This window comes from Mustela nigripes, chromosome 1 (assembly GCF_022355385.1).
Source record: "Mustela nigripes isolate SB6536 chromosome 1, MUSNIG.SB6536, whole genome shotgun sequence".
NCBI classification, from domain to species: domain Eukaryota; kingdom Metazoa; phylum Chordata; class Mammalia; order Carnivora; family Mustelidae; genus Mustela; species Mustela nigripes.
In genome coordinates, this window is record NC_081557.1 from 20,146,536 (window position 1) to 20,159,279 (window position 12,744).

General features: G+C 45.7%; 1 long non-coding RNA gene across 1 annotated transcript in view; it reads left to right on the forward strand.

Annotated features, from left to right (window-relative positions):
• The window catches only part of LOC132010669 (uncharacterized), a 34,272-nt gene that overhangs the window by 19,246 nt on the left and 2,282 nt on the right, over positions 1–12,744 (forward strand). The window lies entirely within an intron of this gene.

Consider the following 12,744-nt stretch of genomic DNA (forward strand, 5'->3'; position numbering starts at 1 on the left):
GCCTGATATACTAAATGTGAGAGCGTCATTCAAATGAGAGGGGTCGTTATTGCTTTTGTAATTGGGGCAGGGAGACTAGATAGATAGGTGCTCCCCCAGCAAATGTGTGTGCAGAGAGCAGACCTGAAGGCCACTAGGAGTGGAGATCTTTCCAGCCAGAGAAAAGGGAACATCAGCATTCGCTCAGGGCCCTCTCCCTGTAGGGGCCAACGCTGACCTGTCAGTTAAGAGGTTTCCTACTAATTTCTTCTGCACCTGGCCCGGAGCTGGCGCTGCTTCATGGCTTCCATCTTGCTAATTGCCACCGTCTCCCCAGTGACACTGAGCTCAGTTCCTGATAAGGTGCGTCCTTAATAGTCTCCCATTTCCCTGCTGACACCGGAAAATAGGCCTGACTTGGCGGTATATTACCGCACTGAGCAAGGCTGAGCTGTCACGCCCAGCCTCACAGTCTGAACCATTAGCGGGCCTGCAATCAATACCAGGCAACCCTCCTTTCTCTGAAAGCATTCATTTGGCACATTTGCTGTTTGTCAGACAGTTCCTTTCTCTAACGTCCCACGGTCCACGGCCCTGGCATCTGAGCCTCTCCTCCTTCCACGGAGTGCTGAGCAGAAATGGGAAGACGGCACCAGGTCGCAGTGAACGACGGTTTGCGTTGTGGATCATGGGTTGCAAGCCGCGGTAATCAGCGGTGTACGTGTAAGCCGAGTAGGACCTTGTGGGAAGTTAAACTGAAGGACTCAGCGGTGAGGCAACATGAGCAGCAGGGACGCATCCAAAAGTTCAAGTTTAAGGGAGAGAATGTCAGTGGAGTCAAGACGAAGGCATGAGGTTTTGGCCGAAGGAGAATAGGGCAACTGCCTGGTCTGTCCCTCCCGAAAGAGAGGAATGACACCAGAAGAGGGTAAGAGAAATTCACCAGGGGAACAGACATCTGAGGGACATAGGCCCAGAGGATATGCTCATGGCTTGGGAATGGTAGAAAGCTCCGTCTGGCCTTCAGATCTCTCCACGAGGCCAGTGAAAAGCACCTGGCGCCGGACACATGTTCAGTCAGTGATAGCTAGGACCATTAGCGCCTGAATTATTACTTTCCAGCATCATTTTAAACTCTAGGCAAAGTTAAAGCTCCTGGTACAATGCTAGAAGCATGACCTAATTATTATCTTGCAATACATGAAGAATCCTGTTAAGTGCTGTGACCAGCTCTTTTTAAAGGATTGTTGCTAAGTTTAACAGGCAATGGGAAAAAAAATAGGAGATTTTTGAAGACCTGGGTGCACTATAAAGGAATTACAGCTTCTGGAAAGGTCTACAGAACAAACAGTTTTGTGATCCTGCTTCTCAACAGATATTGTTCAACAGAACGGAATTTCATCCATATGGGCTACCTTAAACCTCTGCCATCATTCAGACTGTGTACTGTCAGGGCTTGTCAACTTGCCTGGATCCCCTTCTAGATTGCCAGCTCCTTGAAAAAGGCCAGCAGGGGCTGGCCCTAGGGGCCCAGCATAGGGCATGGCACACAGTATGAAGTAGAAAATATTGAATGAAAGGAGGGAGGGACAATGGGCTGATGACCCTTCAAGGTCACTGGTTGGCTAACTACAAAGAGTTACAGCCACAGAACCTGAATGTCTTCATAGAACCAGAATAGTCTCCAGGAGCTGATCTCATCAAAGGTTCTTATCTGAAGCCTTGTAAAGCTTATTGGTTGGATGAGAGAGAGAATAGAAGGACTCCCAGGGAAAGTCCTGATTCCGAAGTGAGGCCTGGAGGAGAGGAAACGGAAGGCAGAGGGCGGGGGTGTCGATAGGAAATTCCTGTGGGGACCCAGGGGCAGGTCCATTGCCAGGAAGTTCATTTCGTTCTGACCCGGAAACTGCTGACCAGAGATCCCCTCCTGACTCCAGTGCCCATAAGCTGGAGGGAGAAGGCCAACTCAAGGCTACACATTCTACCGGAAGAGAAAATGGTCGAGAAAACACGGGGCATGTCAAAGGGAGTTTTTTTTTTTTTTTTTTAGATTTTTATTTATTTATTTTGACAGAGAGATCACAAGCAGACAGAGAGGCAGGCAGAGAGGGAGATAGAGGGAAGCAGGCTCCCTGCTGAGCAGAGAGCCCTATGCGGGACTCAATCTCAGGACCCCGAGATCATGACCTGAGCCGAAGGCAGTGGCTTAACCCACTGAGCCACCCAGGCGTCCCTCAAAGGGAGTTTTTGATTGAAGGCCATGCGCAGGCCGAGGGAATAAATGCTGTGGCAGTTCAGACATGTACTGGACCGTTGTGGCCAGAAGTGGTCAGAGATGGCTCTGAGGACAAGAAGGGAGGTTGAGGTTCGTCTCGCATGATGGGAGAGATTTGGGTACCAGGAGAAAAAGGAGCTCAGGCAGGGCACAGAGTCTGAACAAAGCAAAGACGTAGGAGAGGACAGTGTGGGCTTTCTTTGGAAGAAAGGCGGGCCTGGCAAACTCGGGAAAATAAGTAATCAGAGAAAGGGTGAGACGGGAAAGCTGGGACTCAGGCACGGAGAACTCTTAATATTAAGCTAAATGATCATTTTGGATCCATGTTTATGTCTTATAAATCCTAGCTACGAATGAATAAATGTGAGGTGAACAGAACATGAGCAGGAAGACAAGCGAAGGCTCTTCTGCTGCTCAGGTAGTCACTGTCCAACCCAGGGGCAGCGAAAGGCTTTCCGCAGTGAGCCTCCCAGGTGAGGTGCGCTCCCCTCGAGAGGCCTCAGGGCTGGGGAGGTCGAGAACCCGGCGGGGGGAGGTGGTCCGGCTAAGACTAACTGTGCGGAGGCATCTGGGACAATATCTACAGCCAAGGGAAGGTCTCCAAAGATCTCTTTCCTGTCAGCCAACAGAGGCATTCGGCCAAGTGGGTTAACCTGGCAAGCTGAGTAAAATAGCCTATTTTCCCAGGGCAAAATTTTGGGGATGTTGGGAAGGTTCCCTGCCTGCCTCCGCCCACCCCCCCGCAAGGGTTCGCCCCCTTCAGTGCCTGAAATTTCATAATCAAAGCATCCTCTCTCAGCGAGAAGCTGCGATGCCTTCTGAAGCTGTTACCAGTCCATCACACCTTCGTGAACGTGAAGGATCTAAAATGTGGGTTTTGACACGGAGGCTGGAGAGAAAGGAAAATGGGACCTGCGTGCGTGATGTGGAAGATCGTCAGAGACTCAGACAGAAAGTGCTGGAAAGAGAACGCAGAGGGGAGGAGCGGGCATCCTGACAAACTTTGCCCCGGGGCAGTTTCTCCGAGTTCTAGCAAGGCATCCTGACACCAGCCAGGCTGTCCAGTTCTGAACAAAAACGTTTCGTCTGCTCAGTGGGATGACGGCATCAGCCCGGATGATTTAAAGGACGGCAGCAGGCAGTCGCTTGGGTCCCTAACACGTGGGGGAGCTTGGCTAATCTTAACCTTAGCAGGTTTCAGAACCTCGCCAGCAGCTGCCTGCTACAGAGGGTGAGTGATGCTGTTCTCAAGATCCCGAGGAGGCCCAGGGAGTTCAGGAGGATGGAAGTGTTCATTCTTATTATAAAATCCCCCGAGAACAGCAGGCTGCTTAAAGGATCAATGTGTGGGCCATTTTTCTTTGGAGGAGCTTTGCCTTACGGTCTCCTGCTGCATATTTCCCGGTCATAATAGTTTGGAGAAAAATATTGCTAAATGGCTGCATAAACAATTTTAATTGGCCTGGGCTCCCAAAATGTGCTATTTTTGTTCTGCTGCCAAGCTTGCTTTTTTACTGGCTAATTATGCCCAGCGTTTAACTTTCGGCAAAAAAACAGGAAATAGGGCATTCATTACTCGAGTGACAACTTTTCAACAAGCCTACATTTCAACATCCATTGTGTAACTTCCTCTCCCTGGCTTACAGTTAGTTGTTCCACAAGGCCTTTGGAAACAAACAGCTCCTTTCAGTGGGGTTGGGAAGGGCTTTGTTCAGGCTAAAAGCTTGACTATCTCCGAGGCAGGCAGAGGGAGGGGCTCCTGTATTCACTGGGTGGGTCTCCCATCTTTCTCGCTCCTCAAAGAAATTCCCTGGCTGGGCTTTCTGTTAGGCTGAGTTCGCTGCAGGATTGGGCTCTTCCATCAGGGGCCGGACTCTGCCTGTTGTTTATGCATCACTCCTAGTGTCCTGGGGATTCAGGCCACTCTCAGAGGGACACTCTCCTGTTCCCTGGGGAATCCCAAAGACAGCCAATCTCAGTTCGATAGACAGTAATTCTTAGAAAGTGCTCTAAAGCCATGCCTTATTGTAGAAGGCATGTTAAAATGATTTGATTTGATGTTTTAAAAAAAGATTTAGTTATTTACTTATTTAAGAGAGAGAGAGAGAGAGAGAGAGCAGGCTGGATGAGGGGGAGAGGGAGAGAGAGAATCCACAAGCAGACTCCCCACTGAGCATGGAGTCCGACGTGGGGCTCGATCCCAGGACCCTGAGATCCTGACCCAAGCCGAAATCGAGCTGGCCTTTCAACAAACTGAGCCACCCAGGTACCCCCTAAATTTATTTTATTTAAAAAATGTCCATTGCAAAAGTATATTACATACGAAGAAAGTACACAAATTATTGTGTACTGCTCTCTACGTTACCATCAAGTACATAGCATGGGACTAGCAACCTGATCAGGAATACATCATTACCAGCCCCTGGGACACCCTTCTCGTGCTCTTCCCCAACCACGGCTCCCTTCATCCTTCCCAAAGTTGACCACTAGCCTGACTTCTAAGACTACCATTTTCGGTGTTTAAACTTTATATAAATGGAACTACTTTTACATGCATACAGCAGCATGGCCACAGGGCTATATTTTTATATTTGGGCCCTTTTGTTCTGCTTGACTTTGTTGCTTGTACCTTATTCATTTTCATGACTCTGTAGGAATGAGTATAGGACATGCAGTCAATTTTACCATAAATGGACATTTGGGTTGTCCATCAGGCTATGATGGGAAATGCTGCCGTTCCCGTGTGTGTTTTTCACTGTATATGCCCACACATTTCTGTTGAGGGTCAGTTGGGAGTAACGGCCGGGTTACATAGTGGGTGTGCACATTTGATTTTTATAGCGGCAGCCAAACCGATTTCAAAGCGACTATGTATGTAGGCTGCCACCACACCCCTTCCTCGGCACCACTTGGAAATGTCAGTATTTTTTATTGTAGCCAGGGCTAAATGAGTAGTGGTTTCTCAGGATGATTTTGATTTGCTTGTTCTTGACAATCGATGACGTTGAGCACTTTGTCCTATGTTTATTCGTGATTAGATTAGGATAAGATGGAGACTGAAGCACTCTATGATTGAAATCTGGAAAATGATATTTTCACAGAAGAAGAGGCTGCCCAGATTTCCAGCTCCTGAATCAGCAAGGATCCAAAAAGAATGATCAGATCCCCACAGTGGACCTGCAATTGCTCTAGTGATGTGGGGGAACCAGAAACAGCTGATCACCCCACACACCATTAGTGCTTCTCTAAGCAATACCTCCTCCCATCTGCCTTTGTCATTAGGTATCTTACACGGTACTTTTTAATGGCTGCATTGCAGTTCGCTATATAAAGGTATAAGTCATTTGGTCAGTCTCCCGTGTTTTCTGGTTTTTGCTCTTATCAGCAATAATGCACTAAAAATCCTTGGGACTAAATCTCTGGACACATCTTTAATTATTTTCTAACACCAGCACACTTTAAAACTACAGTATTTTGAAGGCAAATTGGAGAGCACATAGGGACATATAATGAGTGAATGAATGAATGAGTATGAGCACTGATGCTTCATATTTTTTTTTCCCTTCCATGAATCTGCCCACCACCTTGAACAGGACCCAGTGGCTTTCCTGAGGGTGAGCTGAATGGAGTGATAGCGACAATGGTGTCAGGGTACATCTGTGCGGTCTACCTCCTGCTTTGGCTCCTTATGGTGAAATTAGTAATTATTATTATTACTTACCAAACATGTATTTTATGGCAAACTCTGTGTTAAGCATTTCATAGTGGATGTTCCCACTTAATTTTTGTAACCTTATGATCTGGATGGCTATTATTGTGCCCATTCTTTTGGTGGGGGTTCCAAGGCTTAGAAAAGCTAAGAATATTGCCCAAGGCCATTTAGTAAATGGTAGTGTAGTAATTGGAATCCAGCTCTCTGACTCTACACTCCTAGTTCTCAATCATTATGGCACTAATTCTCAACCCGTGTGCTTTGGCATTCCAGTGTTCTGCAAACTTGTCTTATGTTAGCATGTTGCTAAATTTTACAAATAAAATTATGTCATGGGGCACCTGGGTGGCCCAATGGGTTAAGCCTCTGCCTTCAGCTCAGGTCATGAGGCCAGGGTCCTGGGATCGAGCCCCACATTGGGCTCTCTGCTTAGCAGGGAGCCTGCTTCTTCCTCTCTCTCTGCCTCTCTGCCTACTTGTGATCTCTGCCTGTCAAATAAATAAATAAAATCTTTAAAAAAAGTAAAATTATGTCATACAGTAAATCGATTTCAGAGATGGCTCTAATTCTTCCTAATGCATGCCTTTTGCAGTTTACCTTTGCATCTCCCCCTGCTGAGAAGTGAAGCTATTTCTCCACCCCTCGGGCACGAGCTGATCTTATGACTTGCCTTGGCCCATAGAATGGGGTAGAAGTGATGGCGTGCTTGTCTCAAGCGTAGGCCTCAAGAGACATTGCTTACTTTTGCTCTACCTCTTGCTCCTTTGTCACCATGGGAACAAGCCTGTGCCAGCTTGATGGGGAATGAGATGTGGGAAACAAAGTCTGGGCAAAGCTCCAGATGTGAGGGAGTGCAGCCCAGCCAAGATCAGCCAAGCCTCCTAAGCCAACCTACTGTTGAGTGTAGATGTGTGAATGATCCCTCTAAGCCCAGTGAAACCACCCACCTGACCCAGAGGCTTGTGAGCAGAATGTTGATTGCTATAGGTCACTGAAGTTTTGTGGTTATTTGTTGTACAGCATGATAGTGATGATAGATAATACATACTATCGTGATTGTATCTAATGGACAGAATATTAACTATATGGTGATGAAGATGGAGAGACTCCAGTATAACTTGTCCTCAGCACAGCAAAATATCAAGCTGTCACCTAAGAAAAGTGTCTATTCACTGAAACATGTAGAGAACCATGCTCCAGGAGTATATATAAGAAGATGGTCAAGACAGTATCCAACTTCATTCCAACGGCAGCCTTGAACTGCTGGACCACTTAGGGATAGAGTGATGCCATCAACCTCTGCTGAGTACAATTTAAAGTTGCATTTTGATGACAAGTTACATGTCATATTATTCATACATTGGTTGTACTAGTTGAGTTGGGTTTCCATCCCTTGCAACCAAAAGAGTTCAGGTTCCAGGGAGGGGGGAATTTGAAGAACTACAATTCCTCCCCTCCCTTCTGATGCTCATGGTCCTGAGGACTGTGGCTCAGAAAGCAAGCTGGAACCACTTAAGCACATTCAAAGAGCAGTCTGGTTGTTCCCTGTGTCAGCTTCCTCATCTTACCAAGAAGGCCTCCTCCCAGAGATGCCTGGGTATAGACCAAAGAGGATGATGTTTCTCTGTAACAAATCACCTTTGCCAAACCCCATCCCTGCCCCAAGGCTACCATCCTGGTGTCTCTTCAGACTGATGACTGGAATTTCGTGGAGCTGCCTCTGAACACCAGCTGAACAATGTTCCATACTCCTGGCCTTTCTCCTAGTCCTTTACAGACTTCTGTTTCAGTTATACAGGTTGTGTTACAAACTATCCCAAACTTAATGATATAATACAACCACCGCTTTTTTTCTTCTGTGGGTATGTTCCACAGGTCAGGAATTTAGAGATGGCGTGGTGGGTTGGCTCCCAGATACCTGGGTCTTCAACTGGGAGGACTTGAATGGCAGGGGCTGGAGCCATCTGGAAGCTTCTTCTTTCACATATGGCTAGTGCCTGGGCTGGGGACTGTTGACAGCAACATGCAGCCTGTCCACAGTACAGTGGCTTCATGGCAGTCAGGCCTTTTGTGTGGTAGGTCAGTGCTCCAAGAATGAGAAAAAAGCTGCATGGCCTTTCGTGGCTTATCCTCAGGACTCATCTGTACATTCCCATCTCTCATGCTCTGTTGGTTGGGACAGTCGCAAGTCTGCTCAGATTCAAGGGGAGGGTGGGTAGGTTTCATTTCTTGATGGGACAATTGTCAAAGAATTTATAGCCATGTTGGAAAACTGCCATCCCTTAAATTGATCTATCCACTGTGTCAGTGACTAAGAGCCTTTATTTTGTGTAATAATCTTTTGGTTACAAGGAAGAAAGATAATTCAAGCTAGCTTAGGAAAAAAAAAAAAAAAGACATGGGTAATTTACTATAAGGATGCAATGGTATCTCACGGACCACCCCAAGGATGTCACTATATTACTGTTGTGTGCTCAGGGCCAGTAGGTGCTAAGGCGTTAATCAGGCAAACTCAACCCTGTTGATGTATCTCCATTCCTGGGCAGTGATGCCCTAGTCCAGAAGGAAGGAACTGGGGTCCTCGGGGAATGTCACTAATGGGAGGGAAGGAGACCTGTGGTAGGCCTGTCACACGCAACAGAGAAGAGTCTAAAGTAAGGGAGTGGTCATGTCTCCCCAGATGGGAGTTGGAACACTGAGCATCTAGGGAGGACCCCTTCTATCCCTAAACACAGGGTTATTTATTCTAAAAGGTCGTCTTCGATCTCTCTCCCATCTCTAACCCTCAGGCTGACTTGCTGTCTCCAGCCTGGCAGATTCAGCCATTCATGGATTCCACAAATGTTTATCGAGTCTCTTCGATGTGCCTAGCACTGGGACAGTGAACAAGACATTCAGGAGCCTGAGAAAATGAAGAAATGTTCTGACCTAGGACACAGGAGTCCTGATTCTGCCAGTCACTCTTGAAATAACTTTGGACATGTACTCTGTCTTCCATGGGCCTCAGTTTCCCTATCAGTCAAATCGGGGCCATGACCTTGAAGACCACTGAGGTCCTTTCAGAACCCCCAGAAGAAAGATGATTCAGGCACAGTAGGCACTCCTAAAATTTCAGTCCTCAACCTCAAGTTTATTTTCTGTCTTTTGCCTTTACTGCTAGCTGGCTTACTCCTGCTGTAATTTATTTAACTGAGCCATGCTGAGCAGTTTGGAACTGAGTTTGCATGAATCACTGTCCATAAAATCAAGTTAAGTGGATTTCATTCCACACAGCGCACCTGTGTATATACTCAGGGAGAAGAAGCTGGATTTTCTTGGCTCTTCCAGACCACTGTTCGAATTGCTTCTTTACAGATACAGCGTTCGCCCTGTATTTATAGTCCATTGTTATAACAGCCTCCTTCAGAGACCTGGAAGCAAAGTGTTGGATGCAATTTTTCCTTCAGATCATTTTATATAGCTGTCCTGTTTCTCTAGCTAGCTAGAAAAGCTGACATTGATTTCTCCTATTTTATCAGAGTTGGCAAATACCAGATTCAACTTCATTGGGTCATTCAACAAATATTTATTGAGTGTTACATGAAGTTACATTGAGCTAGGTATGGGGGTGAAGGTTAAGGGGGAGGGTCATGCTGCTCAAGGACCCTAAGAACTATGTGAAGTGTTAGGTAACATCAGTGTGGGGGGGATGTTGCCAGGCAGAAAAAGGGAAATTTGATGTGTTGGTTGGAAGAAGAAACCTACAGAGGTGAGTGACCTGGGAAGGATCATGGAGTTTGGGGAGGATATTGAGCTTATGAGAGGGATTCCTGTTTGGACCCCTCCTTATAGTCACCCTGTCCCCCATCCCCATTTGACATAACCAGCACTAGAATCATTTCCATTCGCCATATTGGAAAAGGATGTGATGGGGGGGTGGGGGGTGGGGTGGAGAAGAGGTTTGAGAGATGAGCATTTGTGGGAAGAAATGCCCAAAGGGTCTGCTCTGGTGCTTGTGAAAATACTTTTTTGGAGCCAGTCTGAGGGATTATAAAGGGATTTATTTCATTTTGTAACACAGCCAAAAGCACAGGCAGACTGTGACTAAAATGGCGGTGTGAGGGACTGGCTGTTTGGATCTTTGTTCTTATTTTCTATCTTGATAGAAAATGTACAATTTTTACCCTGCCATCAAATAAACATTTCACAATTTTCCTGGCCGATTTCAAAAATGCTAGTCCATCTACCCTCTGGGACTCAGAGACATATTGAGATGCCGGGGACAGGCATGCTGGGACCTCCCTCATGGCCGACACTATGCTTATGGCCATACCATCCTTTTGAGTGAATGGAATTGCTTAAAAAGACTAGAAGCTTTTGCTGTACCTCTATCTGTATCCAGGCCACAAGCAAAATTTGCTTTGCTTAATGGGCTCTGTTTGTTGTGCTGTATTGGGATAAGACGTGCCTACATTTTCCCAGCAGTTACTCGGGGAGCTTGAATGCCCAGATGGTGCTTGAGGCTGGGTGATCTCTGCCAAGAGACCCTGGACAGCGCCGCTTTTGCCCTGGAGGAGTAACGCAATGGTCCATTGAGCTATCCGAGCAAAACATAATGCCATATACATAATTTTAAAATTTCCAGTAGCCACATAATAATGTAAAAAAAAGCAGATGAGATTAATTTTAATCATATATATGGTATCCAATATATCTAAAATATGATCATTTTGAAATAGACTTAATATGAAAATGATTAATGAGATATTTACATTCTTTTTTTTAAAAAAATGAAGACTTCCAAGTCCGGTATGTATTTTATACTACAGCACATCTCAATTCACACCATCCACATTTCAAGTGTTCAATAGCTACATGTAGCTAGTGACTACCATTTTGGACAGCATAGGTCTAAAATTCTTTTCCGGTCCTTCTGCAGACCCCTTGAAGCCCTGGAGGGTCTTTTCTTTCAACCATTATAAGCCATGAAGAACCCAACCCTTTGGCTTTGAGTAGGGATAGGTCCCTACTTAATCTTCCAACTGCATAATTATCTCCATTACTCCCAGAGATAATCTGGCAAATTCAGGGACCTTCCATTATAGTACCTATCACCCCCCACTCCTGTTCATGCTATACTCATACTTTGTTTGTGTTTCATGCTCTGGCCTTTTCTGTACTTAATCCCTCTGAAACTTACCCTTCCTTGGTGCTTTTTTCCCTAAAAGCCCCCCTTAGGACTCAGGGGATAATGGTAAAAGGGCTATCGGCATTCTTCTTGGGTCCTAGCATGCACCAAGCCACCTCAAAATTACAGATAACACATGGCCATGGGGCAGGACAGCAAGAGCATTGGAACTGGAAAGCATTTAGAGAGCTCCTACTTTGGTGTTTTTAAAACTGAGGTACAATTTGCATAACATAAAATCAACCATTTTCAGTGTACGATTCAGAGATATTTAGTACATTCACAATGTTACGTAACTATCACTTTCGTCTAGTACTAAGACATTTTCATCACTCCAAAGGAAGTCCTAGCCCCATTGAGCTGTCAGTCTCCAGCCCCCTCTCCCTTCCTCTAGCTCCTGGCAACCACTGCTTTCTGCTTTCTGTTTTATGAATTTGCATGTTCTGGATATTCCATGTGAATGATCATGCAAGATGTAACCTTTGGCGTCAGGCTTCTTTGACTTAGCGTCACGCTTTTGAGGTTCATTCATGCTCTTGCCTGTGTCATGACTTCTTTTTATTGATGAATACTATTCTGCTGCATGTGTGTACCACATTCAGCACATCCTTGCTAACCCTTGTTATTTTCCAACATTTGTTTTGTCTTTTTTTTTTTTTTAAATACAGCCGCCTTGTGGGTATGAAGTGATATCTCATTGTGCTTTGTTAAAAAAAAAAAGTCTTTAAATTAATAAACTTAAATGTTTTAATTTAAGTTTTAATTTTTCAAAGGCATTTCCGGTTCACAGCAAAATTGAAGGGGAGGTCCAGAGTGTCACTCTCTACCTCCTATCCCCACACGCACAACCTTCCCTGCTCTGATGTCCTCCACCGCACTGGTGCATTCTAACAGTTGACACCCTACCCCAATGTGCCATTATCCCTCACAGCCCAGAGTTCCCATTAACGCTCACTCTTCATGTTGTATATTCTCTGGGTTTTGACGAAGCTACAATGATATGTGTTCCACCATTGTAGTACCATACTGAGGAGCTTCATTGCCCTAAAAATCCTCCGTGCTCTGTCTTGTTGTGGTTTTGATTTGTGTTTTCCGAGTGACTCATGAAATTCAACCTCAGTCTGGTGGTGGTTCTGCAGCACCTTGAAAGCCCCCCAAGGAATCACCATGGTAAGGAAGAGATGAAGACCCAACAGTAGGTAGCAACAGTACTCAGGGCTCCCACTCCCCCCTCTGCCACAATCATTCTGCTCATGTCTATTGGGTATGCTTGACTTACTCAATATGCCATTTGAGGAGGGGGTTTTGAGGCTCCCGTAAATTTGGCAGTCATTTACCTGGTCTTACAAGATACTTAGCTAGTGTCTTGATTGGTAACTTCTAAAACCAGTAGCAGAGCCCTATTTTTCTGACTCCTGGTCTCATTCTCTTTTGGTGTTCTCGTCCTATCATTAATAACCACAACAGTCACAACCACATAATAAATGTTTACCATGTGGCAGGCGCTATGGTGACACTGTTGTGTAACTCACTCAGAAAAACTCTAGAAGGTTCATGCCATTGTGAGGCACATAGGACACTTAGAATGGATGTCTTCACCATGGCCCGCCT